General features: G+C 44.7%; 1 pseudogene; it reads left to right on the top strand.

Annotated features, from left to right (window-relative positions):
- Nucleotides 1–369: 369 nt before the first annotated feature.
- On the top strand, nt 370–22,904 carry LOC127920387 (ephrin type-B receptor 1-like; annotated as a pseudogene).
- Nucleotides 22,905–23,748: the final 844 nt, after the last annotated feature.

The following is a 23,748-nucleotide window of genomic DNA, read 5'->3' as shown; positions in this document are numbered from 1 at the left end:
AATGGTTCTGTTCCGGAATAGTATGGATCACTTTCATTGAAAAATATTTTCTGTATGTTAGTTCTGTTCCCTGAACCGCTTCTAACCCCGATGGAAGCATCATTCTAATGCATAGATACCTTATGAGAGGTTGTATTACAGCACAGCTACCTTTTTCATTGCACTATGCTGTTACATACATACTGCATGGACATATTAATTCAATGTCCACCCACAGCCCATTTCACCACCAAAAACACAAAAGATTCTGTACTCTCACTGATTGTTCATATCCACTCTGATTGGTTCTAGAGCTCTCCCTGAGAGCCGACATGTCTAACTGCCCCTCCCCAATGGGCTGCCCGACCCACTTCTCAGGCTCTCCGGGGGATGAAGATCTACATCGACCCCTTCACTTATGAGGACCCTAACGAGGCCGTCCGGGAGTTCGCCAAGGAGATCGACGTCTCCACCGTCAAGATCGAAGAAGTCATTGGCGCAGGTAAATGTGGATGGATGTGTGTTTCTTTGTGCGTGGGCAGGTTGGTGGGTTATAGAAATATCTTTAGCCTATAGCATCCCAGTCCCTGTACCAAGCTCTCTCTCTTTTGCTTTGTCTGTCTCCCTATCTCTATTTCGTTCTCTCTCTCCCACCTCCCTCCCTCCCTCTCTCCCTTCCTAACTCCCTCCCTCTCTCCCTTCCTAACTCTCTTCCTCTCTCTCTCTGGGGACATGCCCTCCCTCGATGGGCAATGCCAGACCTTCTTGACTGTATGGGGACATGCGCATTGGTGTTGATTCATACAAAGAGTTAAATAACAGCAGGCTGATGAGACAAGGACTGGAGTAGCCTCTGGTGGTCTGGCTGAGACACACTGCATGATAGGCGAGAGGAAACGAGAAAGGATAGGGGAGGAGATGGAGGAGTGGGATGAAGTAAAGGATAGAGGAATGGGGGTTGCTAATTACAGATTTCCGTTTTTGTTTATTCGGTGGTGTGGGATCTCCGCAGGATGCCGAGAGGATGATGAGTAATCAAGGAATGGAAATAGTAGATATTTACTGTGAATTTGTTGTGTTGTTATTCTTGTAGTTTCCATTCATGAATGCCCTCTCCAGATTCTGTTTCCATTCATGAATGCCCTCTCCAGATTCTGAGCTGCTGTTCAACAAGATAGCCCCACTGTTGATCTCAAATGAGACAATTACTTTTGATTATTGAAAACACAAAGGTCTAACTATCTTCTGCTTGTTAACTCTGGTCCAACATACATGTTGTATAGGGTCCCTGGTCAAATAGGGTCCCTGGTCCCTCTCGAGCCAGATTCGAAGTATTGCACTAGCGCGAACAAATTGATTTATATTTACCGACATCTCAAGGTCTAATATGGACTTGATCTCTCTAGACAGTTGATCCAGCCCTATAACCACACACCACACCTCTCCTTCCCCCAGGTGAGTTTGGTGAGGTGTACAAGGGGCGTCTGAAGCTGCCAGGCAAGAGGAGATCTACGTAGCCATCAAGACCCTGAAGGCAGGATACGTGGAGAAGCAGAGGCGGGACTTCCTGTCCGAGGCGTCAATCATGGGACAGTTCGACCACCCCAACATCATCAGACTGGAGGGCGTGGTCACCAAGAGTCGGCCAGTCATGATCGTCACAGAGTTTATGGAGAACGGGGCCCTCGATTCCTTCCTGAGGGTGAGTTATAGAACGTGTGTGTATCAAGTGCCTTAGATTATGTGAGCTGCTCCACGATCAGCTGGTCCCCCTGTCCCATGAAATCTTATTCAACATGATTTAAAAGGCTAAACTGCTCCTAGATCAGCACTCCCAATCTAAAACACTTAATGAGTATAGACCCAGGAATATGGGTGGTGTTCACTCCACTGTGCCTTATTAATAATTTATAAACACTGCTTACCACCTCTTTTTATAGTTTCTTATAGTAAATGGGACTGTGGTAATAGTTTATTTACATGTTTTTTCTGTTCACATAATATGTATTATACAGTATGATGATATACACTGAGTTTACAAAACATTAAGAACACCTGCTCTTTCCATGACAGACAGACCAGGTGAATCCAGGTGAAAGCTATGATCCCTTATTGATGTCACCTGGTAAATCCACTTCAATCAGGGTAGATGGGAGGATACAGATTAAATCAAGGGTTTTTAAGCCTTGATACAATATAGACATGGATTTTGAATGTGTGCCGTTCAGAGGGTGAATGGGCAAAACAAACGGGGTTTGGTAGTAGATGCAAGGCGCACTGGTTTGTGTCATGAACTCCAACTATGCTGGGTTTTTGACACTCAACAGTCTCCCTTCCCGTGTGTATCAAGGATGGTCCACCACCCAAAGGACATCCAGCCATCTTGACACAACTGTGGGAAGCATTAAAGCGTTGGGCCAATAACCGAAAGGTTGCTGGATCGAATCCCAGAGCTGACAAGGTAAAAATATGTTCTGCCCTTGAGCAAGGCAGTTAACCCCGCTATTCCCTGGGCGCCGAAGACGTGGATGTCGATTAAGGCAGCCCCCCGCACCTCAGAGGTGTTGGGTTAAATGCGTAAGACACATTTCAGTTGAATGCATTCAGTTGTACAACTGACTCGGTATCCCGCTTTCCTTTCCCATTGGTGTCAACATGGGCCAGCATCCGTGTGTGTGTGTGTGTAGGGGGAGTTTGCAACTCAATATTAGGAAGGTGTTCCTAACTTTTGGCATACTCAGTGTATGTTGCACTAAGACTGCACAGGTTCATTGCATGTTTGTGGCTTGATACAACCAATATGAGTTACAGCTGATGATATATGGGCAATGTAATGTACATTTGTCAGCCCGCAACAGGGCTTAGGCTTACAGAGCTCAGTCATTGTAAATTTGAAAATGTACTGAACCCAATTCCACCCTCCCCTCATCAAAGACTTCCTGAAATAGCCAACTTATGTCCTCCTCGTTTAATTTCTCCACTCATGCCCCAAGCTCTTAATGGACTATCCCCTCGCTCTTTTGTAGTTTGGACGGAACGAGCGAGTGTACAGCTTAATCAATATTCAACCCTTATTTTTTTCTCTCCTTCCCTTCTTCCGTCCTTCCCTCCCTCCCTCCATATCATGGATTGGTTTTCTACTCTACTTTGTTCTAATGCGGGTTTAAAGGGACCCTTTGAAGTTGGCTTTGCTAGCCGCCACATCCGTCTTATGTTCCCATCGATCTTACCCTACCCTCTTATTTGTTAGTGTGTGTCAAAGCTCCTCTGAGCATTGGAGACACAGGGAGGAACTAGGAAGGGGTTGGGGGGAGAGAGAGAGCTCCCCCATGTGTGAGTGTTACCAACAGTGATGTACGATGTGCAATTTTCACTAGAAACATCCTCTAACCACTTGTTTTGATAGGATCGTGTATGAGTAATCCAATTTGGGAATCAAAATTAATTCCATCCCCTCCTTTTGATGTAAAATAGGAAATGATATGCAATACAAGGGCTGTCTTGGACTGTGTCGATAGTGTGATACACTCTTAGAAAAAAAGGGTTCCAAAAGTGTTCTTCAGCTGTCCCCATAGGATAACCATTTTTGCTTCCAGGTAGAACCCTTTTTGGTTCCAGGTAGAACCCTTTTGTCTTCCATGTAGAAGCCTTTGAGGAAAGGGTTCTAAATTGGACCCAAAAGGGTTCCATCCTGGAACCAAAAAGGGTTATTCAAAGGGTTATCCTATGGGGACAGCCGAAGAACCCTTTAAGGTTCTAGATAGCACCTTTTTTTCTAAGAGTGCAGCGTGAAAGTAAAAATCTAAAGATCAAATCACTTTAAGTGTAAAGGCTTGACGATTCCATCACAGACTCAGAAACAACTAGTTTGCTGTGTTGGAGAAGTGAGTCGCATAGAGATAGATAGGCAGCAGGTTAGGCTGTTTGTCACACCCTGTGTGTATGGAATATTGTATGTACTGTAGGTGTGACGGCACCTCACACAACATCTGTAGCATAGCATGCAAGATGTGCTTGTGTTAGTGTCATGTTGTTGCGGTTTTTAAATCAATTGCATTTCAATCAAGTAGAAACATGCAATCAAATAGAACCGTGTCCGGTCTGAACATCTTCATGCCTAATACTTTGAAATAGTGTAGAATTCATTGAAGTATGGCTTGTTTACTGTCGACATCTCAACTGAAAGGCCTGTAGATGACAAGTTTAATTTCATGGTGCTAATAATCCCCCTCTACCTCTCCCCATGTCTCCTGCAGCAAAACGACGGTCAGTTCACTGTAATCCAGCTGGTGGGCATGATGAGGGCATCTCGGCGGGCATGAAGTACCTCTCTGAGATGAACTATGTCCATAGAGACCTGGCTGCCCGCAACATCCTGGTCAACAGCAACCTGGTCTGCAAGGTGTCCGACTTTGGACTTTCGCGCTACCTTCAGGACGATACCTCTGACCCCTCCTACACCAGCTCTCTGGTGAGTCCTACTCTCTGAACCCCCCAAAAACGTTTTTCTCACATTTATGTTTTTAAATGGATAGGTTGGTTCATAGCAACAAGATTGTCTGTCTGAAGACCAGCGACATAGAACAGGGAGGGTTCTGGGATTGATGTTTATGAAGTGTGTCTCCACTGTGATGTGTCTCCTCCAATTGTTGTCAACAAACAACATACCGGCATTCGGCGTATTATGATAGAGGAAGAAGGTGATTCATTGGTATGTTTTTAGACACACTTAGTCATGGCCCTTTTGTTGTGAGTGTAGTTGTGTGTGTCTAGGACTTCTTGAATAAAGTAGAGGTAACTGGTACATCAGAAGAACTATAGCACTTCTGTCTGGCCATCTCTCATGCATTTCCTTTCAGTCTTCCTCGCCACTCACTTTTCTCTTTCTCAGTCACTCGCTTTCTTACCTCTATCTATTCTCTTTTACATTCCACAAGCCTTCGCTCTTCCTTCTCCTCCCTCTTTCTACTGGTCACGGACTATGACTGTCACATCTTCATTAATGCAGAGACTCTGGGAAGAACTCCTCTCTCCCCTCTGTCATTGGGATGCGTGGGATGCAGGGAAACCAAAGAGCATCTCAGCCCCTCAAACTGACAGCTAGCGCACCGTCCCTCCTCACTCCTCAGGAACTGGCCCTGGTCGCCCTGCCCCCTTCCCCGTTCATCATGCATTATTCCTGGGGCATCATGGAAGGGTTTGGGCCCCTAATTAACACCACAGAGGAACATATTTATAATTATTAGACACTATGGCTGGTGTATCTGACTCCATCTCCTCCCCGCTCTGTTTTGGATGTCATCCACAACACACTCACACTCGTATCTGCATGCAGTTCAAGGTTATGAGGGCTTGCTGTGTGAGTGTGTGTGACCTGCATTAACTTTCATTTGAAACGACTGCTAATGAGTTATTTGTAATGGTTTATTATTCGGTTGCTCCTGACAGTTGGAGGGAATACAGTGAGTCGGCCTGGTGCAGTACACCAGAGTCTGTTCTTTCGTGAGGTCAGTTGTTTTAAAGGATACCGTGAAACGGCTCGCTGCTTTGACGAAACTGCCTGAGGGCAACTTTTGTCAAATAATTTATATGTACACACTGTGCATGAGGAAATAAAATATATTTCCAATGTGTATGAGTCATTTACAACTAAAAACTCTAAGATGTTCTAAAAATAAAGGTGGTAAGGCATCTAAACATCAGCTACCATGATAGTACAAATATAGGAGACTAAATTTAGTTCTTATCTATCCAAACATTGGAGATGATCTTTGAGAAATCAAGGACAAGACAACAACAATACAAACCCACGTCTACCTTTATTTAGAGAGCAGATGCTCCATCATCAGAAGATGACTATATTAGAACTCAACTGTGCGTGTGTGTGTGTGTGTGTGTGTGTGTGTGTGTGTGTGTGTGTGTGTGTGTGTGTGTGTGTGTGTGTGTGTGTGTTGTGACGGCCCTGAATTTTTCTGAACCGTCTCAGTGCAGCTCCTTCCAATAGGGCGCTTTCCCTTTAATTCCCAATTAAATAGCCAGCATCAGCTGCACGAAAGGGGGGTTGTGATGGAGACGTGCATGAGGATGTGTTCAACCCTCAGTTCCGAAGCTTCTCGATTCCGTTTGTTTTGTTGCCGTTAAACGTGTGTTTTGTAGCTTAAGAGAGTTTACCCAGGATCGGATCCACTCTTTGCATCCCTGGACTACACCTCTCCGTTCTTCGTGGCCTTTCTCCGCTGGAGATCTATTGGCGGATTGGATTGTCTGACTGACCGACTGACTACCACCTTTTTGTATACGGTATTTCATTTGTTTGGATGTGATGTATACTGTGATTTATGTAGTTAGTTGTAGTTGAGGACTTAATTAAGAGTTGATCCGCTTTAAAGTTCTGTGGTAAAGTAATTGTTATATTGATTGTATGTTTAGTACTGGGTTTACGCTACACTGAATGAACGGACAAACATCGCGTGACAAAAGTCACTTGAGTTCACTGAACTCCTTTACCGGGCTGGACTCTTTTTAGGCCCGAGGTACAGGACATTTCTGGAGGAACCAGAACTCATTGTGATATTATTATATGTGTGTGTGTAATCATTGTTGTTGCTAATACAACCCACGCAACAGAATATAGTTGTTTTTGAAGTTCTTTTCAATGTTTTAAGGGTTTATGAAAAGTTTATTTCCATCCTGACTTTTACATACGTCCTTTGTATTGGTGTAGACTTGACGGACCAGATGGGACTCATTCCCACCCAAACTAAAAGGAGAAACCAATGTTTTCTCTGGTAGGCACAACCTACCTGGCACCCCTATAAATAATAACCTCAAGTCAAAACCGTTACAGTGTGTGTGTGTGTGTGTGTGTGTGTGTGTGTGTGTGTGTGTGTGTGTGTGTGTGACTGTGCTTGTGCGTGCTTGAATGTGTCTGAGTCTCAGGTGTGAACGGGAAGTGTGACAGGTTTTGTAGAGGGGACGTGACCTCCTGTTGGTGGGTTTGGGAAGTGAATTGGCCACTAGGAAGGCAGACCGACCTGGGTCTCTGTGACCACTGTGGTTAAGCCCTGCTAAAGGTGTTTTTCCTGAACAACGAATAAATAAATACAAGATCACCTTCTGTCGGCTGTTAATCTTGTTGATGCTACAGAGGTTCAGAAGGGGTTAAAGGTTAGAATTGGACTATAGATTATGTTTTTGATGTTTGCCTGTTTCATGTACAAGACTTCTTGAATATTAGATGATGCATCTCAAGGGTTTCATACTGTAAAGGGATTCAAAATATAGATAGATTTTGGCTTTATTATGTACTCCTTTCAAAAAAAGATAATGTGAAATACCACATTGATTTCACAGCAACTGTTTGTGTGCTTAACCCTTACCCAACCCAGGTATTCCCATTGAGATAGGACCTCTATGACATTAGAGGCCTGACACATAACACATAGACATAAACAGCTATTTGCACTCCACCCATAAGCAAACCAGATTCACACAACAGTCTCTTCAAGCATTCCTCTTGACCTTACTGTGTCTGAGCACTAGCTTGGTCCTGACTGTCCTGGGGGAACGTTCTGGGAATGTTCTCTATCCACAGGGGAGAAGTTGTGGAGATGTTTGGCAGAGAGTCGGGGTCCTTGGGTCTCTCATGCATTCCTCTAATTAAGCTATGCATGCTGCCAAGCCTCCACAATGCCACGGCAGCTCCTTTCAATCGCTGACCTCCCTCCGCCGGTTACGAGGTGAACACCAAGGCAATCACAGAGCGAGGCCAGCGCGGCGAGCGAAGGCCGAGGGAATAAGGAAAATGTTATTCCGCCGACGACCCATGAATTACTGTCGCAATCTACCTCCTCCCCCTGCAAATGAATCACCTCATTTTTCCTGTCCTTACTTTGCGACGTGTTCCTCCTATTTTGGGGTGACCAATTACCTGGCCTCCAGAGAGGTGCTGGGGAAGTTGCTGGAGGACATGCTGTTAATTGCAAAGTGTTAAACCTGGGGTTGGAGCTCACACTATGGACATACAGTGCCTTGCGAAAGTATTCGGCCCCCTTGAACTTTGCGACCTTTTGCCACATTTCAGGCTTCAAACATAAAGATATAAAACTGTATTTTTTTGTGAAGAATCAACAACAAGTGGGACACAATCATGAAGTGGAACGACATTTATTGGATATTTCAAACTTTATTAACAAATCAAAAACTGAAAAATTGGGCGTGGAAAATTATTCAGCCCCTTTACTTTCAGTGCAGCAAACTCTCTCCAGAAGTTCAGTGAGGATCTCTGAATGATCCAATGTTGACCTAAATGACGATAATGATGATAAATACAATCCACTTGTGTGTAATCAAGTCTCCGTATAAATGCACCTGCACTGTGATAGTCTCAGAGGATCGTTAAAAGCGCAGAGAGCATCATGAAGAACAAGGAACACACCAGGCAGGTCCGAGATACTGTTGTGAAGAAGTTTAAAGCCGGATTTGGATACAAAAAGATTTCCCAAGCTTTAAACATCCCAAGGAGCACTGTGCAAGCGATAATATTGAAATGGAAGGAGTATCAGACCACTGTAACTCTACCAGGACCTGGCCGTCCCTCTAAACTTTCAGCTCATACAAGGAGAAGACTGATCAGAGATGCAGCCAAGAGGCCCATGATCACTCTGGATGAACTGCAGAGATCTACAGCTGAGGTGACTCTGTCCATAGGACAACAATCAGTCGTATATTGCACAAATCTGGCCTTTATGGAAGAGTGGCAAGAAGAAAGCCATTTCTTAAAGATATCCATAAAAAGTGTTGTTTAAAGTTTGCCACAAGCCACCTGGGAGACACACCAAACATGTGGAAGAAGGTGCTCTGGTCAGATGAAACCAAACTTGAACTTTTTGGCAACAATGCAAAACGTTATGTTTGGCGTAAAAGCAACACAGCTCATCACCCTGAACACACTATCCCCACTGTCAAACATGGTGGTGGCAGCATCATGGTTTGGGCCTGCTTTTCTTCAGTAGGGACAGGGAAGATATCCAGGTGTAAGAATGGCCAAGTCCAGACCTGAATCCAATCGAGAATCTGTGGAAAGAACTGAAAACTGCTGTTCACAAATGCTCTCCATCCAACCTCACTGAGCTCGAGCTGTTTTGCAAGGAGGAATGGGAAAAAATGTCAGTCTCTCGATGTGCAAAACTGATAGAGACATACCTCAAGCGACTTACAGCTCTAATCGCAACAAAAGGTGGCGCTACAAAGTATTAACTTAAGGGGGCTGAATCATTTTGCACGCCCAATTTTTCCGTTTTTGATTTGTTAAAAAAGTTTGAAATATCCAATAAATGTCGTTCCACTTCATGATTGTGTCCCACTTGTTGTTGATTCTTCACAAAAAAATACAGTTTTATATCTTTATGTTTGAAGCCTGAAATGTGGCAAAAGGTCGCAAAGTTCAAGGGGGCCGAATACTTTCGCAAGGCACTGTAAGTTTACCTTTATCTTTTTCTTTCTACTTATTTCTACAGCTATATTATTAGCACTATTATAGTTCTATCTCCACATTTATCTATCTATCTACAGTTGAAGTCGGAAGTTTACATACACTAAGTTAAAGCTGACGTCAAACAGCTTGGAAAATTCCAGAAAATGATGTCATGGCTTTAGAAGCTTCTGATAGGCTAATTTATGTAATTTGAGTCAATTGGAGGTGTACCTGTGGATGTATTTCAAGGCCTACCTTCAAACTCAGTGCCTCTTTGCTTGACATCATGGGAAAATCAAAATAAATCATCCAAGACCTCAGGAAAAACAATTGTAGACCTCGACAAGTCTGGTTCATCCTTGGGAGCAATTTCCAAACGCCTGAAAGTACTATGTTCATCTGTACAAACAATAGTATACAAGTATAAACACCATGAGACCACGCAGCCGTCATACTGCTCAGGAAGGAGATGCGTTCTGTCTCCTAGAGATGAACGTACCTTGGTGCATAAAAGTGCAAATCAATCCCAGAACAACAGCAAAGGACCTTGTGAAGATGCTGGAGGAAACAGGTACAAAAGTATCTGTATCCACAGTAAAACGAGTCCTATATCGACATAACCTGAAGGCCACTCAGCAAGGAAGAAGCCACTGCTCCAAAACCGCCATAAAATGCCAGACTATGGTTTGCAACTGCACATGGGGACAAAGATCATACTTTTGGAGAAATGTCCTCTGGTCTGATGAAACAAAAATAGAACTGTTTGGCCATAGTGACCATGTTTGCGGGAAATAGGGGAGACTTACAAGCTGAAGACCACCATCCCAACCGTGAAGCACGGGGGTGGCAGCATCATGTTGTGGGGATGCTTTGCTGCAGGAGGGACTGGTGCACTTCACAAGATAGATGGCATCATGAGGTAGGAAAATTCTGTGGATATATTGAAGCAACATCTCAAGACATCAGTCAGGAAGTTAAAACTTGGTCACAAATAGATCTTCCATGACACCAAGCATATTTCCAAAGTTCTGGCAAAATGTCTTAAGGACAACAAAGTCAAGGTATTGGATAAAAGCTGAAATAAATAATTCTTTCAACTATTATTCTGACATTTCACATTCTGAAAATAAAGTGGTGATCCTAACTGACCTAATACAGGGAATTTGTACGAGGATTAAATGTCAGGAATTGTGAAAAACTGAGCTTAAATGTAGTTGGCTAAAGTGTATGTAAAGTTCCGACTTCAACTGTATCTATCTAGTCTTTTCCCTGAGTGACCCAAAGGCTCAAGGAAGGACAGGCAGTGTCGACATGATGAGTGGTGTGTCACACAGTATTTGCTGTGTGTGTGTAAAGTGGCTGAATGCTCTCCACACCGTGCAGTGTTAGTGGTTAAAGATGTGAAAGGCTTTTAGTGGCTAACGGTGAGAGGTTGTGTGTGTGAAAAGATTGGTGACTGGAAAGTGCAATGCAATCACACATTGTATTGAAAGCCAATGCCCTGAGGAGTAGAGAGAGCTGGCATTTGTGATTCAAGAGTGGTTGTATGTGGTTGTATGTTGGGCAGATGCCTCCCGTGTCACACGATGTATGTTGAGACTGAGGGTTGTTGGTGTGTGTATGGTTATGTTAATGCGTGTAAGTGTGAGTCCATGGAGAGTTCTGCGTGGGACTGTTTTCTTCATCCCGTTCCCTCCCACTCTCGCTGCGTTTCATACCAGGCCCGTCCGCTCCTGCCGACTTCGTGTCCGACTCCCACCCACTCCCGCAAGAACTGCTCCCAAACCCAACCACAGTCCCTCAATGCTATTTTAGGTGTGTGACACAGCACACTTTGCAGCTCCGGTCCCAGCAATTTTGCCACCCTAGTCAAGATCAAAATGCGCAAAAATAGCTTAAGAATTCTGTTAAAATACCAGAGATTCTCCTGTGGCCAATTTGTATTTTTGGGCTACACTCTTAGCCACCATAGGAGAACCCTTTGAAGAACCCGTTATGGTTCCAGGTAGAACCCTTTTGGTTCCATGTAGAAACCATTTAGGGTCCATGTAGAACCCTTTACACAGAGGGCTCTACATTAACCCCTAAAGGGTTGTACTACGGGGACAGTCGAATAACCCTCAGCCTACAGGGTAGACACAGTTTGAAAGAGAGTAGAGTTGGGGTGAATATAGTTGAATGGACACTTAGGGGCTTTCACACCAAAATGGTTTGGTGCAGTTTTACCGAACTCTGCTGCGTTTACCCACTTAGTTCAATTGGCTTGGACTGGTGTGAACACCCTATCTGCACTCGGGAGTGCCTTAAACAACGCACCGTGGTTCAGGCAGGATGAAAACGACTACATCAACCATGATCTTTTGCTAGTTACGGCCACTTTCACCATGATCCTTAGTGATACTTTGGTGCCAATATGTGGATGACGTCAGTGCTACTCTCTTCTGGTTTTAATGTCTATGGCTTCACCACACTAACCGTCTGGCGCTATCAAACCCTTTGCTGTTTGATTGTCTTCCATTTGCATCCTTTCCTCTTTCCCCTCCTTTTCCTTGGCATATGGCCCAAAGCCTCTTGTAAGTTTGTCACTTGTGTGAAATATTGATGTGGTCAAAGTTACAGGGGACTTAAGGGTAAAGAAGTGAAAAACTTAAAGGAAAGTTGCCATTTGGTCTAAAGGGCCAGGATGTCCTTGCTCTCAAGAGTGCTTTTATAGGGACCAATATAGACCCTGAGCTTATGCAGCATTCATGTCCCTAACAGGGTTGTGTTCAATTCTATTTGATTTGTTATGAGGGTTGTGTTCATTACAGCACGTAATGGGAAACTTTTCAAACGTTTTACAACAGAAAACAAAAAACAAGCGTTATTTTATTGGACAGGCACAATAGTTACTTTTTCAGTCTGTTTTCTTCTGTTTAGTCCCTTATGAACATGACCCAAGGGCTCTTCTTTGCTTCTCTTGATTGTAGGCTATTTGTATTTACATTGCTGTAGAAAATAATGAAAACTGTACCAGGAAGTGCTTGACAAACGTATCCATCCAGACTCCATTATCAAAGCGGGGGAACATGGCTTCTTCTCCAAGTGTTTTCATGTTTGATTTATACCTCTTGTCACGTGTGCCAGATCGGGCTGATATCTGTGACTGAGGTGGGCATTGATGTACACTGTGTGGGCCGAGCATGATTCAGGCATGGTATTCCACTGCACGGCACACTGAATGGGCAACCAGGTTTTATATGGGACAAAGATTTTGTCATAACGCCCCAGTTCATAGACTGACAGTAGACAATATGGGATGTTTCTGGCCAGTCTGTCAGTTAATAAGCTAGCGAGTTACCACAAATTAAGTCAGATGTCAGATTCTTCTATAGTTTTTCTCTAATGGGTCCTCGAAGAGAGAAAGACCGAGAGAGTGACAGAGAGAGACATAAAGAGAGAGATAGAGAACGGAGAAAGACAGAGAGATAGAGAGCAGAGAGAGAGAGAGTGAGAGATAAAAGACAGAGAGAGAGAGAGAAAGGGTCACAGCATGCTAGTTCCTGAGAACAGAAAACACTGTGACACTGTTAAATGACACAAGAAGAGACACATCAGTTCGTTCTTAAACATCCCAGGTCCCAGATCTCTTATGTGATGAGTCTCAGTGTGCTGTATGTAAGCTGTAATTGCCTATGTTCAACCTCCTCAGAGTCATCTCAAGGGGACAGAATCCAAGGTCGCAGTCTAATATTAAACCACTGGAAAAGCCTGACAAAGATGTGCAAATGCATGATAAAAACATAGGATCCATGCTGGGTTAAATTTGAGGGGCCCATAGTGGCTCCTGAGTCATTAGGGGCCACAGAGGAAGTTACTCAAGGGGAGAGGGCATTTCCAGAGGTGGTGCCATCAAGTTGACGATGTGAAGGTATATATTAACTGCAAAGACTACACAGACAATGTTTATTAAAGGTCAGATTTCATACCACTTTGAGACCACCTGAGAAGTGTGTTAAAATAACTTTGTCCTATAGAGGAGCATAGACCTCATTTGACTCCTAGACTAGACTATTTAATTGAATTAAATAGCCATAGAATATGTGGGAACTTGGTGAAATGATGCCTGAAATAGTTCCAGGGAGTCAAATGTAAGTTGCTTTGAAGTTTGAAGTGGAACCTATTCTCCATTGCCCTGTAGACAGTGGAACGGTAGAAGGGCCTGCCTCTCCCAGACAGTCCCTGGGGTGCATTCTGCCTGCCTGCGTGCGTGCGTATATTTGGACAGACTGCCAGCGATCGTTGCTTTGGGGATATTAAACGTCAGTTGATGGAGCACTTTGCCCAGCCTAAGTAAATGTGCTCGGGACCTCTTGAGTGTGCATTGTTTAGGAATGGATTAGGAAATGGTACTGTGTCATGGGCATTAATGGGAGTTCACTAATGTTTATTCCACCATTACTCCATTTGGGGACAGCTGCTGCTTTAGCAACAACATGATGGCACTGTTTGATGTCTCTTGGAGAGATGTGGTGGGTGAGGTTGCATGCATCAGCAAGGAAAAACAAAACACAGTGTTCAAGGCTTGAGGACTCTCATAGTAGGAGAAGATCGTTCAGGGGATTTCATCTACATCCACTACGACACCAAGGCAGGGCATTGCTCCAGTTTGTGTAGCGTGTTACAAACTGCCATTGGACACTAGATTCCCCTTCAGTCTATAGATTGCTAGTGACCTGCTCCATTGAATTGCTGGGTGCATACTGCATCTCTCATAGTACACGTTAGCAATTGCAGGTGTCCCACGTGTAAAAGCTGAAGAACATACGCACATCCAGGTCCTTTTTGCAGGTTTTTGGAGGTGAACTCATGGGGAAGGAAAAGGAAACGGCTGCACTGCCGCTCATGTTCCTAGGGGATGTATCACAGCACCGTTTTGATCAGGCATCCAGTTCCTTTTTATTTTCTCATGTTTCCCAGGGCGCTCCTCAACACGCACCTGAACACATGTTCCTGTCTGTCACACACCGCCATGTCCCATGATCCTCCTTAACCCTGACAGCACTCTGACCACTCTCTTCAGGTCTACCCCAGATGTGTCACTACACCTGTCACTTTATCTGTCACAACCGCTCACAACCAGTTACAACTAGTCACAGCTAGTCAGTAGGACTCCCTTTGTGTCAGATCATCTTGCTGACATCAGCGTGGTGACCCACTGCTGCTGTTGGAAGTTGATCTGGAGGGAACTGTTTGAAGTGAGAATCAGTGCTCCATGTCTCAGTATGGCCGGTCCGCAATAATCAAGTATAAAACTGTTGTTTTGTGGTCTAAAGTCACGTTGTGTATATATAATCTAGTTTCCAAAGACTTCGTGAGAGAGCAATGATGCTGTCATGTTGACATTAAGATCTGAATATTCTTCATGGAATGAGCAGCTAGCTGAAGAGATTGATGGAGCTTGGCTGGAGGTTGATATGTGGTTCAGCTTAGAGCGGTTGTTTTACATGAAGGCATGTCTCTGTGGGTGCTCTCTAAGACTCCAGGCCACCACATAGAACAGCATGTTCCTTTCTCACTGGCTTGTACTGCCTGCCTTGTGAGTGAAATGGGATTGGCTGTCTCAGACACACGCATGCTCTCTCTTTCTCTCTTTCTCTCAATCTCTCTCACTTTCCCTCTCTTTCTCTCTCCCTCCCTGGGGTATTCATAGTATTTTCTCCTCCTAAGTTAATAAATAAAAATCTAAAGCTGCTTTTTATTATATATTTGTCTTCTTCCTCTGTCTGTTTTCCTGCCCGGTCTGTTCTGTTCAGCAGCACTTTGTGTTATTAAAGTGTTGTTTTGGCAGGGCTGGAGCGCTAGCAACTAGTCCGCCCACAGAGGTAATTACTGACGATCTGCATAGCTGCCTCACGAACGCGGCAGCCGTGAAAATGTTATTAGCTTAGCCTGTCTGCGAGGAGCGGTGCAAGGCGACGTGGGGGAGGGGGGTAAGAAGGTCTTCCTTGCCATCGTGCTTCTGCATTGCTTGCTCTTCTGAGTTGTTGTAGGTTACTTTGAAGCACTTTGTGACAGATGCTTATCTATAAAGGGCTGTATAAATACATTTGATTGACATGTGATTGATAATACAAGGCGTTGAGGTTAGAGGTCAGATAGAGGAACTTGGAAGAGACAGTGTATTTATATTTCTTACTGTTCTTTTCAACTGGCGTGTGTCCAAGTCGAAATAGTCTCTTTGAAGCATGGGTCTAGCAAAGTTAGAGATTAGATGGAGGGAGCTGGGTTTCTTTTCATTGGTGCAGTTGATCTTGTATTCATGTGTTTTTCTATAGCCTTTTGACAGAACGGAGGTAAAAGATAGAGCCTTCTGGTGCCTGGAATCAGATGAGAGGCATTAGTTACTGGAAGAAGAACCCTGGGATCTGAGAAAAACGGTCATCAGAGCTTAGATAGATATCCATCAGTCTTCTTTTTCTCAACGAATTACAAAACCACTCTTCCACTCACACACCCCCCTCCTGCCTCCCGCTCTGCCTCCACTGAGGTCAGAGGTTAACATCATGTTCAGGGTTAGGAGCTCACAGAGGTCAAATTCTCTGAGCTGGACCTTAATGAGTTCAGTCTGAGTCCTTTGGACTTCTACACACACACACACACACACAATCTTGCACATCCATGCACGCACACACACGCATGTACACACATACACACACAATACATCTCCTGGTCAAAGTCCCGGTGGGACTGAGGGAGAAAGCCAGGAGAGCAGGGTGGGCCTTGTCTCGCTCTCCCGTCTCTCCTTTCAAGCCCGGCTTATCTACACATGCACAGGTTGAACTAATTGGCATTATTAAGCTGGCCTGGCCGGATACAATGGAAACCGCCAAGGGGCCTACAAACAGGTGTGTGTGTAGAGGAAATCTTAAACAAGCCACCCGTCAATTTCAATCAGTACCATGCATGGCTCGCTGCAGGCCCAGGTAGGCCAATTACAAACAGACACGCTCGACAGGCACTCTCAAACCCCGACCAAACCCCTTTTATTCAAACTCATGGGCACCGGGAGAGATGTGCTGTGGTTCGATGTGTGAGGAGGAACAGACGTTCCCTGCTGCTGGATCGATAGGGGATGAAGGGAAGGAGGAGTGGAGGGATAGAGAGATTGTAGTTGTCTTTTGGTTCGAAGGGTTTTAATTGGACTAATCATGTCGTTCTCTCTCCCTCTCTCTCCCTCTCCCTCTTCTCTCACCCCCCCTCTCTCTCTCTCTCCCCCCTCCCTCACCCCCCCTTTCTCTCCCCCTCCCTCACCCTCTATTCCTCCCCTCCACTCTCTCTCTCTCGCTCCCCCCTCCCTCACCCTCTCTCTCTCCCCCTCCCTTCCCCTCTATTCCTCCCCTCTCTCTCTCCCTCTCAGGGGGGTAAGATCCCTGTGAGGTGGACGGCTCCAGAGGCCATCGCCTACAGGAAGTTCACCTCAGCCAGTGACGTGTGGAGCTACGGCATCGTCATGTGGGAGGTGATGTCATTCGGAGAGAGACCCTACTGGGACATGTCTAATCAGGATGTGAGTATTATTGTCATGTTGAACTTTTAAATGTTGTTCTAAGGTGTATAGAAATATTCATAGAATTCAAAATTCCAATCAATCAAATTAATTCATGAAGCCCTCTTTACATAAGCAGTAGTCACAAAAGTGATTTTACAGTAACTGGGCTAAGACCCCAAAGCAGAGGCAGTGAATGAGTATTCAAATGACCCTTCTATTTGTTTATGTTGTGTCATAAAATGGAACCTTCTCAGACATAACAACTCAGCTAGACAAGAGGATTCCCACTGGAAGTGTCCTTGACAATGAGCAGATTCTCACAAAGGCAGAATATCACACATGCACGTTACCTCCTCTGTCCTTCTTTTTGCTACGTCCCCCGAATCTCACACAATGAGATCTATCACACATGCTCACACTCACAAACACCCCCAACACACACACCAATGAGCTCCATATCCCCATCCGTCCGACGGGTCTCTCTGGAGCCTGGTTCACCAGGCCTGGCCAAGCCAGCAGATGTTCCCTCTCTGGGCCAGCAGCATGCCGGCAGCGACTGGTGGGACACACACAGGGAGGAGGCCTGGCATTGCTCACAGCATGGCCTGCTGTTCTCTTCAGGCAGAACACACACACATCTGTGTACACTAATAACACACATGCCAACTCGCACACACAAAACACACACAGGCACACAGGCTAATGCACACATGATGCACTGACAAACACAAAATACACAAGTCTGTGTGCACATACACATGCCCACTTACACACCTATGATAAGTGCACACACACACACACACACTCACATGCATGTAAATGCACTCACATACACTTATGCACCATTTGTCAAGATTCTGCTGAATTGCAGTGGTAGCATGGGCACCTTTTGAGTGTCGTCTCATTTCTGATGATGATTCATTTTCACACGCTAGAATCTCTATCGGTGTTGACTTTTCCTGTCTTTTCCCTGATTCAACCTTTAAGGGGTAACAATCCGTCATATGGTATACCACATGAACATGCTACGATTTAGAGAGGGACCGAGCGTTTGTCTTTCTATCGAAAACCCTTTTTGTCCTTGTATAAGGCCATGTGCAGCATAGCTACAGCACAGCACTACTTATCTACCATCAGGCCTTCATAGCCTTTGCAGTTTCTACGGAACAAGTGTCAAGTACCTGCATTTCACCACATTAATTATATGCACTCAGCCCATTCCCAAGACACTTTCCCACAGTGTCGGAGTATAGGTCCTCTCCATCCTTTTATGCAGACGTGTGATTCGCTAGTGTCAAGTAGGAAGGGCACCTCAGCCTGAGTGCTGTCTGTAGATTAATCGGTGAGAGAGAGGGGGAGAGAGAGAAGCAGAAAAATAGAGGGGGAGAGCGAGATTAACGCTAAGTGAATTGCTCAGTAACCACTCAATGAAACAGAGAAACTAGGGCCTGGTGTTACAGTGATTTAGCAAAGGGGTCTAGAGGAAGAGGGAAAATAGAAGGGAAACAGAAAGGCTTCTATATATCTCCGCTTTTCCTACAATTCTCTGATTTACTTCACATTATTGATCTCCTGTAATCATGAACTGGAGTCTAGTGACTTCCCTCGGATGTCTTCCTAATTGGCCTTCTCTACGGTACTGTCTGGCAATGGTCACCTACCTTGTCACTCTGAGCAGCTGTATTTAGACCCCTGTCTAGCATGAACTTCTGGATTCAAATATGTTTTATTACATATAAAACATATACAGGTATCAATGTAATGTATACAAATTACATTTAGTTTTTTACAAAAAAAGACAACAGGAACATGCATGAGCCTCGAATGACCACCGTCCACTGACTACCTTCTGCCTTCTCCACAATAGTCCTGTCTGACATGACCCTTACTGACTACCTTCTGCCTTCTCCACAATAGTCCTGTCTGACATGACCCTTACTGACTACCTTCTGCCTTCTCCACAATAGTCCTGTCTGACATGACCCTTACTGACTACCTTCTGCCTTCTCCACAATAGTCCTGTCTGACATGACCCTTACTGACTACCTTTTGCCTTCTCCACAATAGTCCTGTCTGACATGACCCTTACTGACTACCTTCTGCCTTCTCCACAATAGTCCTGTCTGACATGACCCTTACTGACTACCTTCTTCCTTCTCCACAATAGTCCTGTCTGACATGACCCTTACTGACTACCTTCTGCCTTCTCCACAATAGTCCTGTCTGACATGACCCTTACTGACTACCTTCTGCCTTCTCCACAATAGTCCTGTCTGACATGACCCTTACTGACTACCTTCTGCCTTCTCCACAATAGTCCTGTCTGACATGACCCTTACTGACTACCTTCTGCCTTCTCCACAATAGTCCTGTCTGACATGACCCTTACTGACTACCTTTTGCCTTCTCCACAATAGTCCTGTCTGACATGACCCTTACTGACTACCTTCTGCCTTCTCCACAATAGTCCTGTCTGACATGACCCTTACTGACTACCTTCTTCCTTCTCCACAATAGTCCTGTCTGACATGACCCTTACTGACTACCTTCTGCCTTCTCCACAATAGTCCTGTCTGACATGACCCTTACTGACTACCTTCTGCCTTCTCCACAATAGTCCTGTCTGACATGACCCTTACTGACTACCTTCTTCCTTCTCCACAATAGTCCTGTCTGACATGACCCTTACTGACTACCTTCTGCCTTCTCCACAATAGTCCTGTCTGACATGACCCTTACTGACTACCTTCTGCCTTCTCCACAATAGTCCTGTCTGACATGACCCATACTGACTACCTTCTGCCTTCTCCACAATAGTCCTGTCTGACATGACCCTTACTGACTACCTTTTGCCTTCTCCACAATAGTCCTGTCTGACATGACCCTTACTGACTACCTTCTGCCTTCTCCACAATAGTCCTGTCTGACATGACCCTTACTGAATACCTTCCTCCTTCTCCACAATACCCTCTGCCCCCCTCTCTGTCCCCAGGTGATCAATGCTATAGAGCAGGACTACCGGCTACCCCCTCCCATGGACTGCCCCTCGGCCCTGCACCAACTCATGCTGGACTGCTGGCAGAAGGACCGTAACGCCCGGCCACGCTTCACTGACATCGTCAACACCCTGGACAAGATGATCCGCAACCCAGCCAGTCTCAAACAAGTGGCCAGCATCCCTGCAGTGTGAGTACACACATAGAAAAATATATTTAGGCTACATCCCCCCCCCACCCCCCCCCCACACACACACATACTCAACCCAGGCACACTCAAACTTCCTTAAACATGAATGCCTATACCTCCACTCTGCACCATCAAAGCATCTCTCTCCTCTTTCTATCTCTCCCTCTCTCTCCCTCTCTCTCTCCCTCTCTCCCTCCCTCTCTCTCCCTTACTTACCTTACTTACTCCTCCTATCCCTTTCTCCTCCTCTCACTCTCTCCTCCTCTTTCTCTCTCGTCCTCTCCCTTTCTCCTCTTCTCCTCCTTCAGGCCTTCCCAGCCCCTGTTGGACCGTTCTATCCCAGACTTCAACACCTTCAGTTCAGTGGGAGAGTGGCTGGGAGCCATCAAGATGACCCAGTACAGAGACAACTTTCTCAACTCTGGCTTCACCTCCCTGCAACTGGTAGCACAGATGACCTCTGAGTGAGTCACACACACACACATGCAGAGATGGCCATTATTTCAGGTCACATGTATTTGAAATATGTATTTCAATTACTTCTGAGTATTTTGTAATTGGTATTACACTGGGCTAAACTATGCGCCGATGTATTTTGTAGCAAAATACTTTCGAGAGCCGTAATTTGTATTTTCAAAATACAAAATAATTTTACATACCATTTTAACTAAGCATCCTAAGTATTATTCGCATGAGCTCCGCCCCGAAACAAGGCCAATAATAATACCCATTGTGCTTTGCAGTTCATTTTGGTATGTTCATTTTCACATCCAGAGTGACTTTCTCCATTAAGGTAGATAAACAACAACATGTCACGGTCACAGCAAGTCACACGTTTCTGTAACCTTTACTGAGCATGTTGTTGCTGTTCGGGCTTTTTGCAAATGGTTTTTCTATTTTATGACACAAAATACAGGTATTTTGTAACAGGCTCACACACGCATGCACACACACACACACACACACACACACACACACACACACACACACACACACACACACACACAGAAACACACACACACACAAACACACACACACAGAAACACACACACACACACACACACACACACACAGAAACACACACACACAGAAACACACACGCACAGAAACACAGACACACACAGAAACACTCGTGAGCAAGCATTCATGTACACACGCACATATCATCTAAAATCGATGATAATCCTGTCCAAATATTGTCCGTAAGAAACACCGCTTTCTGTGCATTTGATGTTTTGTAGCATCTTTCTGGCTTCATAATGTTGTTTCTGAAATGTAGCATCATGATTTTAATCCTCAAAGAGAACAAAGGCCAGATCACTGAGACACATTGGGCTTGTTGTTTTCTTCTTCACAGCCAGGCCACTGGCTAACAGTCCTGACATGACTTGGGGCTTTGGTTATCTGTGTAAATGTATTAGACACCAAATGAATGTATGTTTATGTACTTGCTTCTTCAGTGCACATAGTTGAGGCATTGCAGATACAGTACTTAATACACATTTTAGTATTGACATATGTCCTGTCTTGCTTTCGCTTCCTCTCTCTCTCTCTCTCTCTCTCTCTCTCTCTCTCTCTCCCTCTCTCCCCCTTCTGCTCTCCCCCCTCTCTCTCCCCCTCTCCCCTCCCTCTCCCCCTTCCGCTCTCCCCCTCTCCCTCTTTCCAGAGACCTCCTCAGGATAGGTGTGACCCTGGCGGGCCACCAGAAGAAGATCCTGAGTAACGTTGCCTCCATGCGGGTCCAGATGAGCCAGTGCCAGTCGCCCACCACCATGGCATGACTGGAGGGGGCGCCGTGCCACGGGTCGGGCAGCATTCAGGCAGCCAGGGACTACAGCAGGAAGGACTACACCCCTCACCGAATGACTCCCAACCCGTCGGGACGCGCCAGGGTCGAGACTATCATCCTCATCTAATGGAACATCATAATAGCAGTAGACCAGGGTCCAGACCAATACTAACTCAATTTCACCTTCCACTAATCTGAGTTATAATGACTTATGATCCAGAGTTCAGTGGGTTCAGAGAATGTTTTTTCTAATCTTAGTCTGTGAGTTCTGGAGTCTGGAGTGGACAGATTATCATCCTAGTCTGAACTATCCCAGAGTTCCATGGGTTCAGATACTTTTGTCACATCTTAATCTGTGGCCATGGACTATACTATCATCCATAGATTATCATCAGTGTGTAGGCCTGTGTAATTTCAGATCTGGAGCACATGGTATATAGAATATGATCGTATTGTACTGTAATCTAACCCCAGACCACCACAGAATGACAAGGTGATGGAGTCTGGGACTATCAGATGTATATCTTTACTGGATGATGGTAGACTGGAGAGGAGGACCAAGTGGAAGCCATTTTGAAGAGGACGTTCATGTCATCAGAAGGTCTCTGATATGTCATTTGAACCCAGGCCTTCTTCAAAGACTAGTGAGGATGCTTGGCCTGGCTAGGAGCAGTGGTATGAAATGCGCGTAGGAAGAAAGCAATTCAAATCCACCATACATTGTCATTATACACACATACGGAAAAGGATACAGAGACAGACAGTGGTGTATGGTTGATTTGGTGTGACCATATCTCAAATTGTATTTTTTCTTCATTCAAAACTTTTGACATCTTGGAGATCTCCTCAAGGTCAACAGTTGAACCGGCGGAAAAAGGAGAGCTTTTTGAGACATTTGTTGATATCTTGTTTTGTTTTTTAACCATAAAAGCAGGGAACTCAGATCTCTCGTCCATGTTTTCACCTTAACACTACCTGTGGATGTCTGGGCTGATGGCCTTGCCAAAGGACTAGTGAAACGGCCTCGCCCAGATTCTGACAATATATACAAATATGTATATCTCTAACTCAATACGAATATATCTTCAGAATAAATCTTCATATTGAAGGTGATGTGTATGAATATGTATGTGCAAGACTCTCTCTGCTTGCATTTTTGGCAAAGATGATGTTTTTGTGCACTGAATTGTAATGGAGATGGACACATATAATGCTGAGGGGTCACAATCCTGAAATAACTTTGACCTGGAAATAAATGTACAAAGGACCATGTACAAATGACTGTTTCTGTAGATGTGTATAAAACAACTGTAGGGATAAAAAAAGGTGACCAAAACGTCCATTCTCTAGAGAGCCCATGTTACATGTGAGTGTATCCATGCCGTGTCTTGCTGATGAGCACTTAATGTACAGATGATGTTGGTTCTTCTTCATTTCTTTGTTGTTTGTGTTGGAGTGATTGGAACCGTCCAGAATGGGTAGGAGAGTGGAGAGTGTCTCGTCTCATCTGGCCAAATGTCTATGGTATGTATCTCCTATCCATCCTCATAGTAACTGCACCGGCAATGAATATCATACATCCTCACAAATGTATTTTGAAACAGTAACGGTAATTAAAGTATCTAAAAGATGATCATGGAGTTGCTGGGGTCAAGTTCAGGATTTCATTATAACTACATATCATTGCCATTTAAAACATGGCCTTCATTTTCCTTGATATTCTCTAGGCATTCTGGCTGAAGAATGGTCATTTACTTCATATTCGGACATTTTATGAATAGCTGATAA

This window comes from Oncorhynchus keta, unplaced genomic scaffold (assembly GCF_023373465.1).
Source record: "Oncorhynchus keta strain PuntledgeMale-10-30-2019 unplaced genomic scaffold, Oket_V2 Un_contig_19296_pilon_pilon, whole genome shotgun sequence".
Classification (NCBI taxonomy): domain Eukaryota; kingdom Metazoa; phylum Chordata; class Actinopteri; order Salmoniformes; family Salmonidae; genus Oncorhynchus; species Oncorhynchus keta.
Note: the sequence above shows the minus strand (reverse complement) of the source record. Positions and strands in the feature narration are given on the sequence as shown.